General features: G+C 40.5%; 1 protein-coding gene across 2 annotated transcripts in view; it reads right to left on the bottom strand.

Moving 5' to 3' along the window:
* LOC132820179 (serine protease 23-like) overlaps positions 1–15,163 on the bottom strand; it is a 32,735-nt gene that overhangs the window by 12,757 nt on the left and 4,815 nt on the right. The window contains exon 1 of one of the 2 annotated variants that reach the window (XM_060832147.1): positions 32–128. The exons of the other annotated variant lie outside the window; for it this stretch is intronic. The gene's annotated coding sequence lies outside the window, so the exon portion shown is untranslated. Of the gene's footprint in view, positions 1–31; positions 129–15,163 lie in introns of those variants that run through there. 2 annotated transcript variants of the gene reach the window in all.

Raw genomic sequence — 15,163 nt, 5'->3', positions numbered from 1 at the left:
GTCATTGAGAAAAACCTTCCATTGAACTCACCACAATTGGCACAAAGTTGGCTTGTGGTAAAATTCAGCCCATGATCGCTGCACAAGTATCCAGTGGCCCAGGTTAATGTTCCAGGGGCATGGAGTCATATCCTCCTATTGGGGGAATTGAAATTCAATTAATAATTCTGAATTTGAAAACTCAGGCTGAAAATTATTGTCGTTTGGCCAAGTCTGAGCAGAGATGAGTCTTTTTTGCCCTGTCACCTGGAGGGTTTTTTCACTGTATCTTACTAAACTCATTAACTATTATTCCTTTACTACGATGCCCAACTTCATGTCCATACAGGATATACCATGGATCAATGTTTGTGTTGACAGCTCGCTGTTGAATGCTGATATGATTGCCCCACATGCTAAATTATCCACATTCTTATCCTGACCTCTGTGTCCAAAGGGTTTCATGTAAATGAAGAGGTCAGTGATGTCTAGGACAGAGAGGTGTGTAGCACACAGGGGGCCTTAGGTATGATAGGAATGAGAAATCCCACAGTTCAGTGTCCTGTACAGGTATAGGTCAGTTCAGTGTGCAATGTGGCTTGCACCCACTTCCCTCAGGCCAAGACACTTACCTTGCCCACTCAGTGTGACCTAGCCATTTTCTTCCCATTGTATGCTTTTGATGTCCAGTATGATGGAAGATGACAATGAACATTCTTCGGTCAGTGGCTTGACAACTCCAGCTCCTCAGGTTGTTGAGACTCTAAACTCTACATTCCCTTACTAATAGAGCTTACAATAACCTATAGGCTTCACACCTCCTCAGGTCCCCACCCAAACAATCTACCTGAGTCTGCACCTGCCCATCTTCACCCCCAGCCCTTGGTGTTGGAGGTGACCGCGCCAGGTGCGGGCTTGCACTGTTTCCATCCACTGCCTTGAAGCAAGGGTGCTCATGACCATGACCAAACCTTCCTCTTTCATTAGTCTGTTCTCAACCATGTTTTACGTCTACACCCTCTTACAAATGTAGTAGCCTTCCCCTTACAACTGTTATCCCTCAGCCTGCAACCCCCAATCCTAATGAATAGGCTCCTGAATGCCCTTCCCACACAGCACATCCCTACTCCCTTCCCCCACTGCACCCCCCACCCACCTTTCTCTTTAGTCTTCATGGACAAACTTAATAGACTGAATGTGTTCCACCCTTTTGAGCGATCTGACTGGACAGCCCCAGAGAGGTATCTAGGTCTGTGACTGATGCCTGCAATTTTTCTGACTGCACTAATCCGAGATTAACTGTTACGGAGCCACAGAACTAACCATTGCCTTGGATTGTCTCTGGATTGCAGAGGTGTGGACTCCCTGACCAAGGTCACTGTGCCAAAATGCCTAACTGTGAACAATTCTTTTGGTTGGTATGAGAGGTGATGACTGGTGGATGCCTCTATGGATTTCAATGAAAACTGCTCCCTTAGTGGCTGTGGCAGAGGAGCGGTGATGTGGTTGTTGGCTAGACAGCTGGTTTGCAATCAGTGATTCCAACAGCATGGATTCAATTCCCATACTGGCTTGTCTTACATTAAAGGTCTCTCCCCTTGCCTGAAGTATATGGACTCTGGTGGTTTTATCTTTCCTTTTATCGACTGAGGCTTTGAAACATGGCTGTTTGCTTGCTACGCATGCAATATGGCTACACAGGTTGCTCGTTCATGGTGCAACTGAGATTGATGCAGCATACAGCAAAATGTCCACCCCTCCTATTTGACCGAGTACTGATGCCAGAATGGCTAGCTGCCCAGTCATGTGACTGCACTAATTAGCAATGACCACGCTGGCAGGCACTATGCAAGTGAGCACGAAGATAGCACTGTATGTAACCTGGTCCAATCGGAGTTGGGTGCTGCCCACTGCACATGAAGTGTTCCTACTGCAATCGAGCTGGTTGGTGGGGTAATCTGCAGATCTGTGCAGGACAATGGGAAGTATGCAGTCAGCCAGGTGATTGCATGTGTGGTCTTTGCATAGTCAGGGTACCCTCAGAGAGGAAAGGTACAGTTTTTTTTATCTGGTGTCAGGACACCTTTGGAGGAAGGGTTACTGCTCTTTGGTTGCAGTTAAGCATGCTTTGAGATTATTAAAAAATAGCTATGCTTGGGTGTAAAATGTGCATAAATGCATCTTTTTAAAAAATCTTTCATGAGATGAGGTGGGTGTTAGTCATTGACGTGGCCAGCATATATTGCCCTAGAGAAGCTGATGGTAAGCTGCTTTTCCAAACTGCGGTAAACCTTGTGATATTGGGGCATCCACTGAGTTTTAGAACGGGAGTTCCAAGATTTTGAATCAGCAACAGTGATGGTACAGTGATATAGCTCCAAGACAGGATGGTGTGTGGCTTGGAGGGGAGTCTGCAGCCCCCGTCCTTTTAAAGGGTAGAGGTTGTGAATGTGGAAGGTATTGTTATAGGAACCTTGGTAAGTACAGATGAACAGAATGACTGTTGAAGGTGATGGATGAGATGTTAATCAAATGGGCAGCTTTGTCCTTAATAGGATCAAGTTGCTTGAGTGTTATTAGTCCTGCACCCATCCAGTAAAGTGGAGAGACTTCTATCACATTCCTGAATTGTGCCTTACAGATCATGGACAGGCATTTGGGAGACAGGAGGGGAGTTACTCAGCACAGAATTCCTAAACTCTGATGTGCAATTTAGATCAGCTAATCTGTTACTGTATATGACTTGTATGCCCAGGGTGTTGATAGTGGGGGATTCACAATGAAAGTACCAGTAAGCAAACTGAGAGGGTTAACTTCTCTGTTCCTGAACATAGGCAGTTAACAATCGGCAGGAAGTGACAATGTTAATTGCCAAGAGCCCAAGCCTGGATGTGTGTGTGTGTGTGTGTGTGTGTGTGTGTGTATCAGTGCACATCCCCACTTAAGGTTTTGTGGATTGGTCATGCTAAATTGCCCATAGTGGACAGGAATGTGTAGGGCAAGTGGATTAGCCATATGAAATGCTGGGCTACAGGGATAGGGTAGGGATGTGTTGGTCTTCGGAGGTTGGTGTGGACGTGATGGGCTGAATGGCCTGCATCCACACTGTAGGGATTCTGTGAACTGATGATGCCGTTAAAGCTGTTAAAGCTGTCAGTGAACAGCTTTAATAATGTGTGGAGTTTAAAGAAAGTCGCAAATTAATTTCAGCTGCATGACTGATTTCCCAAGCTATTATTTTCATACCAGGGTGTCTATCAAGGGAGCATTTTGATGGACAGCTTCAACTGTTTATAAAATAGATTTTAAAAAATGATGTGGGGTTAAGTGAAATGTTTAAATGCTAATCAGTTATTAAAAATAGCCACATTGAACCAGACGTATACTAAGACAATTTGACAGCAGTGTAGACTTGACCTGAAAATTCACTATTAAGGATAGTAATAACAATATAGCACAATTTGTATTGCATATGTTGTCTCAGGATACTTATAGCTGTTCAAAAATAAGCTGTGAATTACTCTGGTAGAATAGGCACAAAATGCTGTTTGTAACTGGAGAATAAGGCCAAAAGTTGCCAAAAGTCTAAACTTGAAACAAATAGCGTTGCTTGTCTAGAGAACATCTTTATTAAGTTGCTGTTGTATCTATTTTCAAAGTCCTAATTGTATCAGATAATCTTGTAGTCCTCTGTGGGCTCTTTCCCTGGGAAAACTGGCTTACTATCCAAAATAAGAATCCCTTCTCAAACTTAAAGTTTTTTTTAATGCTAGCATTGCTGAAAATTATATTTTTAGTTAAACTGCAAGATGGGATTAATATATTGACCAGATTTGATTTATTTTATGTATCCTTTGTTTCAATTTTTGGATAAATCTTCCACTTCAGAATTATCCTGATAACATTGTTGATTTTGCTGAACCTCAACATGAGAGCACTTTTAACTGCATAATATATTTTGGGCAAGAAACAAACAATGGGCCTGACAAATTTAATTTGCTTTAAATGGTCCTCTTTCAATCATGTCATTACCTTTGACTATAATTTTCCTTTTGCTCCTCCATTTATCTATCATCTATTCTTCATCTTGTGTTGAATTGCTTTTCCTAAAGTAGTGTCCATTTGTACTATTAAAGCAGCAATCCAAAATTGCAAAATTCACATACGAAGGGAGTTTCAATGATTAATATGTTCAGTTCTGCCTTGTAATAGAGAATGAACTGATTGCCAAAAATAACCCAGGACAAATAGCAATGCACATTCTTTTTTCAAGTTGCTGTCGTATCTATTTTCAGATCAGCAAATCTGTTACAATAGTCCATTTTCAATAGTCCCAAGGAAAGTGAACTTTGGAAGCCATAGGGAACTTGGTAGAAACCTGTGTACTATTAATTGTGCACTGCAGCAGAGAATGGGATGTAAGATACCCTCAAGTACTATTTACTAGGTGCAGCTGAACGAGGTTAGACCTTTAAAAGAAATTATGCAAGTGCAGAACGAGCTTGGTGAAACTTGTGATTTTTGGACAAAGTGCAATTTACAGGATCAATGGGAGTGCAGTCCAATTTGGAAAGTGAGCTCGCAAGATACTGGGCAGTCCTTCATGTAGTCCATGATGTAATAGGTTGAGGAGAGAAGAATTAGAATTCCTTTTAAAATTTAAATGAGATTTGATGACATTCAGGGTTACTACCATAAAGAACACTTCTAAGAAATGAATGCCATCTGTCTTGACCATGTTTGTGATTTGATGTGCGCTGTGGGGTGCTTAATTGCAGTTTGCTAATCATATTAATTCTGGATATTAGACTGCAAGTTCAGTGGTAGATTTTATTATTGCTCCAACTTTGTATAGCAAAATTATTTTTGATTCTTTTAAAAAACTATGGAATCCTGTAGCTTAAAAATATGGTCGAATCCTATGGTTTTATTCTCTTTGCAAGTCCTTGAGAGTTCACGTTTCAAAAAGTTACATATTTAATGCTCTCCCTTGGTCTTTACATCCTTCCTCTTATCAAATTCTTTCTTCTTGTTTCGATTCTTCTTTGATCCATCTAAAACCTTCGAATGATATCAAAATGACGGACACATTCATTACCCCATTACATCTTATCAATTCCACTGAAGTCTAAGATATTCCAACCCATCCACAAGCATATATCATTGGAAATTCTGATTTCAAAAGAAAAAAAGTTTTTTTTGGTATGTGTCAAAGCATTGTTTAGTTAAGAACTTTTACTCTGCAACCTTGAACTTATAAATTTGGAAGAAAATCTAACTTAGTAGGCCTCCAAAAACAAAACATATTGAAAATAAATTCATGCAGTGAGAATATGACTTCATACTGAACTTTGTTAAATGTCCAAAAGTCAATAATAATTATGTCTTAGTTCATCAAACAGCTAATCTGATTTTATTCTTGCGAATCATTATCAGACAAAGATGGAAAGTAATTTAAAACTTTTCACTTTGTAATTGCATTCTTATAGGTAGGCAGAATATAAATTAGTGATGGAAAATCACACATTTAAGTGGATCTCAATAATGTTTAGTGTGGCAAAGTTATTCAGTTTTTCTGTATGCTAATGCATTTTGTACATTACTTACACTGAGAATTTGAATTTTAATGAACCCCCAAACTGCTGGTAAGCATAGCTATCCATTCTCATGTCAGTGCAGGTCCTTAATGAAATAGGGTTGGCTAGTTTTAATTAACAAGCTTGCAGAATAAATTTGAGCACAATACAATAATTTGAACCAAGAGAAACTAAGGGCAGCACAGTGGTCCAGTGGTTAGCACTGCTTCCCTCACAGCATCAGGCACTCAGGTTCAATCCCACCCTTGGGCGAATGTGGAGTTTGCACATTCTCCTTTCGTCAGTATGGGTTTCCTCCCACAGTCCAAAGATGTGCAGGTTAGATGGATTGGCCATGCTGAATTGCCCATAGTGTCTAGGAATATATGGAATAGCCATGACAAATACAGGGTGATAGAGAAAGTGTTGGTGGCATGCTCTCAGAAGAGTCGGTCTGGACTTGTTGGGCCAAATGACCTGTTTCCACACTGTAGGGATTCGGAAGGGCAATTTTAATGTTGGAACTGGAGGAGAAAAGAGTTCCTGATGTAGTATTGAGTTACATCATTAGAGGCAGTGTTAAGAAACGTTCTGCCCCGTGTACTGAATGTATACTGGAATTATGGGTCTTTGGTTCATACACAATAGGTATATGAAGCTGAAGCTGAAGCTGCAGAAGAGAAGGTCTGAGTTGTATTAGGTAATGGTTTGAAATGAGTTAATATTGAAGTTGCATTAACTTCACCCAGCCTGCTGATGTCACAGCATTTGGGTGTAGAAACAGTTGGTCTTGCACAAGGTCCTGATGGAGACAGATATAACATAGTTGTGATAGATGTAATTATAACCTAACTAGTTAATGGTAACTGGATCTATAGTGCAACAAGATACACACTGTTTTGTAAGACAAGTATGTTGTCTTAGTAAGACTCTCATGTGGTCTAACCTCAACCACTGCTCATGAGACAGGCCCTTCAACTCAGCATAGAAAAGAGTATTGGTGCCAGTGAATAACCCTAGTCATTAGTGGCCAGAAGTTGGCACCCAGAACCCAAAACAGCACTCTGTGCAGAGGGAGTTGTGGAGGGCTGTCCACAGAAGTTCGTACTGGTTTTCAGAGAGTACTTCTACCCCCACCTCAGCCAGGATACGGGAGAAACGTGTGAAGTGCCTATAACTTATTAAGTTGTCAATTATAAATATAAATTTTTCAAAAAAATCATCTGATCTAAAGATAGCAAGAAATATTTCAATATAAATTATCTCCAGTCCTTCACATCCAACCATATTTCCACTCAATTCTTTATGTTGAATTTAAAATTTACTCTTATAAACCAGTGGTGCTTTTATGCACTTGGGAGCTCTTCATCCTCTCATTTCTAGTCTTCAGTTTCAATTTGAAGCTGCTTTTACAGTGCGTGAAACCTATTACATCATAAAGTGCCAGGCTTCTAGGTCTTGGCAGTTTTAAACTTTGTTTGCAGTGAATTTATGAGATCCAAAATCCCAAATTTTGGACACAATATGTAAAAGAACCTTTTAAACAACACATTGAATTCCTGCAGTGAACTCTTGTGTAATATTAGCAGATGTAGCACCTCTCACTGCACATAGGTCATATGCTTCATGGTAACATATTATCCACTCCTCTCACTGAACTTCCTGAAGTACTTCACACCCCTACTCTTAACACTTTGTCCCTGACACACACACACACACACACACACACACACTCTCTTATTTACTCCATGCCCCTCACTTTAATATATCTGATGCATTTACAGCCACTGTCACCCTACATTGTTACAATTGCTGATGTCCTAAATATTTCTCATTATTTGATCTAATCTCCAATTTTCCAGACATATGCTTTTCACTACCTCAGGCTTTGGCATATTCTTCATGCCTCGTAGTAACATTCTATGTTTTATCCCTCAATTTTGATATGATGTTTTCTAATATAAAAGTCTCTGTATCACTACTCCATAGGGAGTATTATAGTTTTCAGAATCACCAAAATGGTCTAACATTAACCATGATGCACTAATCTTGATGACAAGACAGAAGTGAGTACCATTTCTACTCTCTTGCTTTTTCTAATTCCTACATAATTACAATCAAAAGCGTAAAGGCTAGCAATTACATGGCAATAGAGTTGCATCACTGAAAATCTTCTATCAGTTGACAATACAGCAGGTACAGGTGAGTTATGAGGTGCCCCCTGGACAACAGGGAGGAGCAGCACTAAAGTAAAATAAAGAACTGCAGATGCTGGAAATCTGAAACAAAAACAGAAAATTACTGGAGAAACTCAGCTGGACTGGCAGCATCTGGGGGGATGAAAGCAGAGTTAACATTGAGTTCAGTGACCCTTGATCAGAACTGAAGAAGTACATTTGAAATGAAAAGAGGATTAGTGGGCCTTCTAAAGACTAGAGGACAATCTGTGCATGGAGCCAAAGAGTGTGGATGAGATCTTAAATGGCTATTTCTCATCTATATTCACAGAGGAGAAAGATATTGTAGGTGGGGATTTCAGTTGGGATGGTGGGGTTCTGAAACACATTAAGATTAATAAGGAGGAGGTATTAAATGCATTAGCAGGCATAAAGGTGCGGAAATCCCCAGAGACTGATGAGATGCATCCCAGGCTGCTTTGGGAGGCAAGGGAGGAGATTACTGGGGCCCTAGCAGAGATATTAAATACATCATGGCCACAGATGAACGAAGGATAGTTAATGTAATTGATTTGTTAAAGAAGGGCAGTAAGGATAGGCTAGATAATTACAGACCAGTTAGTCTGATGTCAGTAGTCAGGAAATTATTGTACAAAATTGAGGACAGAATTAAAACAACATTTGGCAAGGCTGAGATTGATCAGGGATAGTCAGCATAGAATTGTTGCAGGGAATTTCTGCCTGACGGTTTTTTAAAAAGTGACTAAATATATTGAGGACAGTAATGCAGTTGATGGGGTTTACATGGACTCCTGTAAGGTTTTTAAGTTGTGTCCCCATTTGGAAGACTGGCCCCAAAGAGATGGGATCCAAGGTTAGTTAGAAACCTGGATCCAAAATTAGTTTGCATGTGGGGGGGTTAAAGGGTGACAATGGAGGGTTGTTTTGTGTTTGGAAGCCTGTAACCAGGTGTGTGACACAAGGACTTTCAGTTGGGGCCCTTGCTGTTAGTTATGTACATTAATGACGTGGATGTGAATGGAGAACTTATCATTAGTAAATTCACAGATGACACAAAAATTAATGTTTTTTTTGATAGTGAGGAGGATGGTCTCAGGCTACAGTTTGATATTGATCAGATGGTAAATTTGGACAGAGCAATGGCAGATGGAATTTAATCCTGATCCTGATAAACAATGCAATGCATTTTGGGAGGTTAATAAGAAAGGGATAAACACACTAGGGACCTACCATTCGTTGAGAAACAAAGGAACCTTGATATACACATATGAAGATGTCAGCACAGGTAGACAAGTGGTGAAAGTGGCATATAGGATGCTTGTCTTCATTAGTCGAGGTGTAGAATAGCAAGGAAGGCTTGTTACAACTTTATAATATATTGGTTAGGTCATAGATGGAGTACAGTTTTGATTGCCACACTAGGATGTTGCCTGGGATGAAAAATCTCAATTGTATAGAGTCATAGAGCATGGAAACAGACCCTTCGGTCCAACCAGTCCATGCTGAACATAATTCCAATCTAAACTAGTCCCACCTGCCTGCTTATGAGGAGAAACTGGATAAGCTGGGTTTATTGCAGAGGAGGATGAGGGGGATCAGATTGAGGAATACAAAATTATAAAGAGGAAAATAGAGGAAGATCATGAGAATTCTTTCTCCATGGCAGATGTGTCTCTTACCAGAGGGCTCAATTTTAAAAAGGGGAGTGTGTGATTTAGAGGGGATGAGGAAAAAAATGTTTTCACCCAGAGGGTGGTAAAATATGAAATGCACTGCCGGAGATGGTGGGTGGAGACAAATACTCTCTCAACATATACGAAGCATCTCAATGAGCACCTAAAATGCCACGGCATAGTTGGCTATGCACCAAGTGCAGATAAATGGGATTAGTATAGTTTGGCATCCTGTCTATGTCGTGCTGCCGCCTGCAATAGCCCTCAATACTATCAACAACACCTCCAACTTTTGTGTCATCTGCAAATTTACTAACCCACCCCTCAACCTTCTCATCCAAGACATTTATAAAAACTATAAAGAGCAGAGGCCCAAGAACAGGCCTGCGGGACACCACTCAACACTGACCTCCAGGCAGAATACTTTCCATCAACACTCACTGCCTTCTGTCAGCCAGCCAATTCTCCCTGACTTTATGAATGAGCCTACCATGGGGAACCTTATCAAATGCCTTGCTGAGTCCATACACACCACATTCATGCTCGACCTGTCTTGTCACCTTCTCAAAGAAATCAATAAGATTAGTTGTGCATGACCAGCCCCTCACTAAGCCACGCTGACTGCCTTCAATCACGCTATGCTGTTCCGAATAGTCATAAATCCTATTCCTCAGAATTCTTTCCAAAACCTTGCTGACCACAGATGTAAGACTGACTGGTCTGTAATTGTCAGGGATTTCCCTATTACCTTCGGGAACAACATTTGCCTCCTTCCAATCCTCTGGAACAACTCCCGTGGAGAGTGAGTAAGTAAAGATCTTCGCCAATGACTTAGCAACTTTTTTTCCTTGCTTCCTGGAGCAGCCTAGGATAAATATGGTCTGGCCCCGGGGACTTATCAATCTTAATGTTTGCCATCAACTTCATCAGTCTTGATTTGTCAAAGCCTGTATCCCAGCTTCTCAAAGTTCTCATTCACAACAAGGTCCCTTTCCTTAGTGAAAACTGAAGTAAGAAACTCCTTCATGGCTTCCCCCAGCTGCTCAGATGCCACACACAAGTTCCTGACGCTATCCCTGATCGGCCCTACCTTCTCCCTGATCATTCTCTTATTCCTCATGTATGAGCAAAATGCCTTTGGGTTCTCCCTATTTCCTGCCAAGCCTTTCTCATGCCCCCTCCTGGCTCTCCTCACTCCATTTCTGAGCTCCTTTCTAGCAAGCCTGTAATCTTCTAAAGCTGTGCAAGATCCTGGTTTCCTCTCCCTTACGTAAGCTGCCTTCTTCTTTTTGACGAGAAGCTCCTCTGTTCTCGTCATCCAAGGCTCCTTAATCTTACTCCTTCCTACCTGTCTCAGAGGGACAAATTCGTGCATCACTTGCAACAACTGCTCCTTAAACAGCCTCCACATGTCTGCTATGTCCTTCCTGTGGAACAATTGCTCCCAGTCTGTATTTCCCAACTCCTGTCTGATAGTGTTTTTTCCAGTATTTTCTGTTTGTTGCTGATTTCCAGCATTCACGATATTTTACTTTTATTTATTGCAATAATGGACATTGAATGTGAAAGACAAGCAACATGTTCAAATCAAGTAAACCATACAACAAGATGCTACTTTCCAAATGCTGCAACAAATAGTAATGAAAAAATGGCCCAAACAGATGTACCTGTTGCTACAAGAGAGAATTGGGCACACAAATGACATGATAACCCAAGATGGCATCGTGTACAAAGGGAAGAGTCATTATCCCCAGGGAGATGAAAAATGAGATGAAGCATATGCATTCAAGCACACAAAGAATGGAGTCAAGTCTGAGGGAGGCAAGAAAAGTGCGTACCCTCAGACATGAACAGTGAGATAAAAGACTATTTCAGCCATTGCACAGTTGGTAACATATCAAGAAAACTAAAACAGCTTATAACACATAACATCACTGGCAGACAATGATGCAGCTTGCAGTCGAGTGCTTCACTCTCATGGGAATGGATTATTATGTTTCCACCAACTACTGTTCTGATGATTGAGAGTTTAGACCAGCTTAGTGTCAAGCAATTCCAATGAGATTGTAGAATGCATGCGAGTCAGTGCAGCATTGCAGATCACAGAGTCGTGTCACCCATGGACCTCTCAGAATAGCTCATAGCCATAGTGTTGCTGAAAACTAATTACCAATTAGATGCCAGGCTTGATTTTTCAGGCTATCATATTCCATCCTGCACCCAATTAAAATCAACTGAGATCCCATCTATGATAACTCCAGCTGCCCCACACTCTACCCTCAGTGGGGCATTATTTGGTTCAGGATGATATTTAGACCCCACTCCCTCATCTGGTAAAAAGATTACTTCTGCCTTAGCAAGCTACCAGCAAAACCTCTTGGCTGGCTGAGTGGTAAGAAAAGCACTTCTCATGAATTACCCCACTGTTGGAGGTAGCAAATGGAGCTAACCATGAGAATAGTATAGGTGGCATTTGGACATAATGCAATATGCTCATGAAGGATATTATGATTACAGAGTGCAATGTTGTCCTTCATCCAACTGGTGAACCACAGTGACTCAGGGCTATAAGCACATGAACTTCTTGGAAGTCACAGTGGCTCAGTGATTAGCATTGCTGCCTCACAGTGTCAGAGACCCGGGTTCAATTCCAGCCTCGGGTGACTGTGTGGAGTTTGCACATCCTCCCTGTGTCTGTGTGGGTTTTCTCTGGGTGCTCTGGTTTCTTCCCACTGTGCAAGTTTGGTGAATTGGCCATGATAAATTTTCCTCTGCTCTGTGTAGTTCCTCTGTGCTGCAGTGTATGTTGGTCCTTTGAAATAATGTTCTGATGCACATTCATTTGTGGATGTTGGGATGATTGAAAAAATGTTCCCAATGAAGCAATGAGCCAACACACACTGCAGCACAGAGGAACTACGCAGAGCAGAGGAAAACCACCTATATTGTGTACTCCAAAAGAATGGGTACCCAATGAACACAGTCTGCCAATTTCTCATTAACAAACCCAAACAAGCAGACAAAACAAGTCCAGAAACCCTAGCCACTCTCCCCTACATCAAAGACATCTCGGAAATAACTGCCAGACTACTCAGACCCGTTGGCATCATGATAGCCCACAAACCCACCAACACACTAAAACAGCACCTAATGACATTAGTTTTGCTTGTTGTTAATATAACAACAAACAAAACTAATGTCATTTACAAAATACCGTGCAAGAACTGTAACAAACACTACATCGGACAAACAAACAGAAAACTAGCCACCAGAATACATGAACATCAACTAACCATAAAACAACATGACCCTCTCTCATTAGTATCCTTACATACAGATAAGGAAGGACACCACTTTGACTGGGACAACACATCTATCCTAGGACAAGCCAAACAGAGATACACATGAGAATTCCTAGAAGCATGGCATTCTAACCGAAACTATATCAACTAACACATTAAGTTAGACCCCATCTACTACGCCTGAGAAAAAGAACAGGAAGTGACATCACCACAGGAAACTATTTCACTACAGGAAATGACGTAACCAACCCAAACATATAAATAGAAAGCAGGAATTATCAGCAGTGCTTCACCTGGAGGCCCACTAAAGACGTTATCTAGTGTGGTGACGAAACATTTGGAAATGAACTTTCCAGCTCAGTGAGCAAACCTACATCCAGAACATCAATCTGAGCTACAAATCTTCTCAAAACTCGCCTCCTGAGTGGTGTTGGGCAGGGGAGTGGAGGCTGAGGCAGGAGGTGGGGGGGGCAACATTTCAGCCCTGCTTTAGTTCTAGATAAACACTGTACCAGGTGAAACTTGGTAGGAATTTCAAGTAGGTCTTCAATCAAATTCTGGTAGTGGGAATGTTTTAGATGATTTGTCAGTGTATGTGAGATCAATGTTTGGTGTGATGTAGAAAATTCCATTGCAATTAATCTCTGCTAAAAGAACTACTTCACTTTGCTGGGACTAGTTTTTGTTGTTAATGATTTGTGGATTCCTTTTTCTCTAAACTACATCTGATTTTTCAAAAAAAGAAATCAGCAAAGTGACTTTCACCAAAGAGGACTGCTAGTAATACTCTGACACATGTTCTCCTCCCCATTTTGATGTTGGAGGAATATACCTCCCCTCCAAGATAGCGGAGTAGAGTAGCAGAATTGTATTGGTTTAACAAGGAGGTTTTAATAAGTATTCCCTCTGTGATACTCCATTGGCAACTACTGGAATCTCCAGCATCTGCAGACCTAATTTTTTACCCGAAGATTTTTCATCTTTAAATGACCAACCTTTCTTAAATTGGCTCTTTCAGCGTGACCTCCTCTTCCATCCATTCTGAATTCACATTCCTTCTCTCTAGCCTTTGATAGAACTCCCCTATTCCTTCCAAAGTGCATGAATTGATTATCATAATGCATTGAATACCCAGACACACATTTGTGAAAGACTCCTTCTAAGCTCCACACTGTTTCTAAACTAATCCTGACTTCATAGTTCCTTTATAGTTTACTAGTTTACTGAACATTGGAAATTACCTTTTACTATTAATTCCCTCACATGCTTTCAGGGTTGAGTAATCCCCTTAACAGTTTCTTATGTATTAATGTAACAACAAGTAATATGCATATTACTTGCAAATTTACATCTGCATTTATTTAGCTGCTTAATAACATACAATAATACCTACAATTTCTGACATCATCTGTAGAAGCTTACTGTTGCTGTATATTTTGCACAACAGAAATCCTGAAACAAGGCTCCACTCCTATGCTGATGTGTCTGGAATGCATTAACAGGCTGGCATGTTCTATGGCATGTCTGTGGTCTGAATGTTGAAACCTTTTGAAACTCATGAGTTTCCAAAATGATTAAGTATTTTCCAGAAAAATGTTCCATTAGACTTAATGACTAATGGACACATGAGTGTGTGAAAGCATTACTGTGAATATACAGAATCACTTTATAAGATAGAACCATAGTACAGTTACCGCATTTGTCTTATATCAATGTTATCTTCACCCTCTCTTTCTCCCACAATAGAGACACTGCACCTATGCTTCTTTAAAAAAAACACATCTCTTTTCTCCCTCTACTCTTGAGCTGAGGTAGATCATTGGTGTAGATTTTAGTCACAACCTGATCATGCATAACCAACTGTGACTTTTTTTACCATGGGAAGCATAAAAGTCAAGCTGGTTTGTTTCTTCAACTGGCAGCATCCAATTGTATTTTCCAGTAAGGCTTACTAGAAAATTGTACGTCTGATGTCCCTCACTCCTTTACATTTCTGTAGCATTAAGGCCAACTACAGTACTCTTCCCATTCTTCTGTTGGAGATGATCTAACTCACAGACATGGAATCATGACTACAGACTATCCCCAAAAAGATCACTTTTTTCATTTCAATCAAAATAGAAACACTAATATAAACCAGAGTTTACCCAGCATGTTCAAGTGACAAACGTTTTGAATTATCGTTCTGGTTCAGTTCCCATAAGCACAATGGAATCTTGAGACAGCTGAATACATCATACAGAGTGATGGAAACTACATTGTCTATTATACAGAGGTGATGATTATTTGAAATGAATCAGGAATTTGAGAGTTAGACAGGTATTTGATGTAAAAATCAATAATGGGCGATAGATAGACTATTCTGTATTTGTGTTTGAACTCTGTCCAAGAGAATTTAAAAAAAATTTCTTTCCTCTACATTCCTATTGTGACAT

The sequence above is a fragment of the Hemiscyllium ocellatum genome, chromosome 11 (assembly GCF_020745735.1).
Source record: "Hemiscyllium ocellatum isolate sHemOce1 chromosome 11, sHemOce1.pat.X.cur, whole genome shotgun sequence".
NCBI classification, from domain to species: Eukaryota; Metazoa; Chordata; class Chondrichthyes; order Orectolobiformes; family Hemiscylliidae; genus Hemiscyllium; species Hemiscyllium ocellatum.
This window is presented reverse-complemented; position numbering and strand designations above follow the sequence as displayed.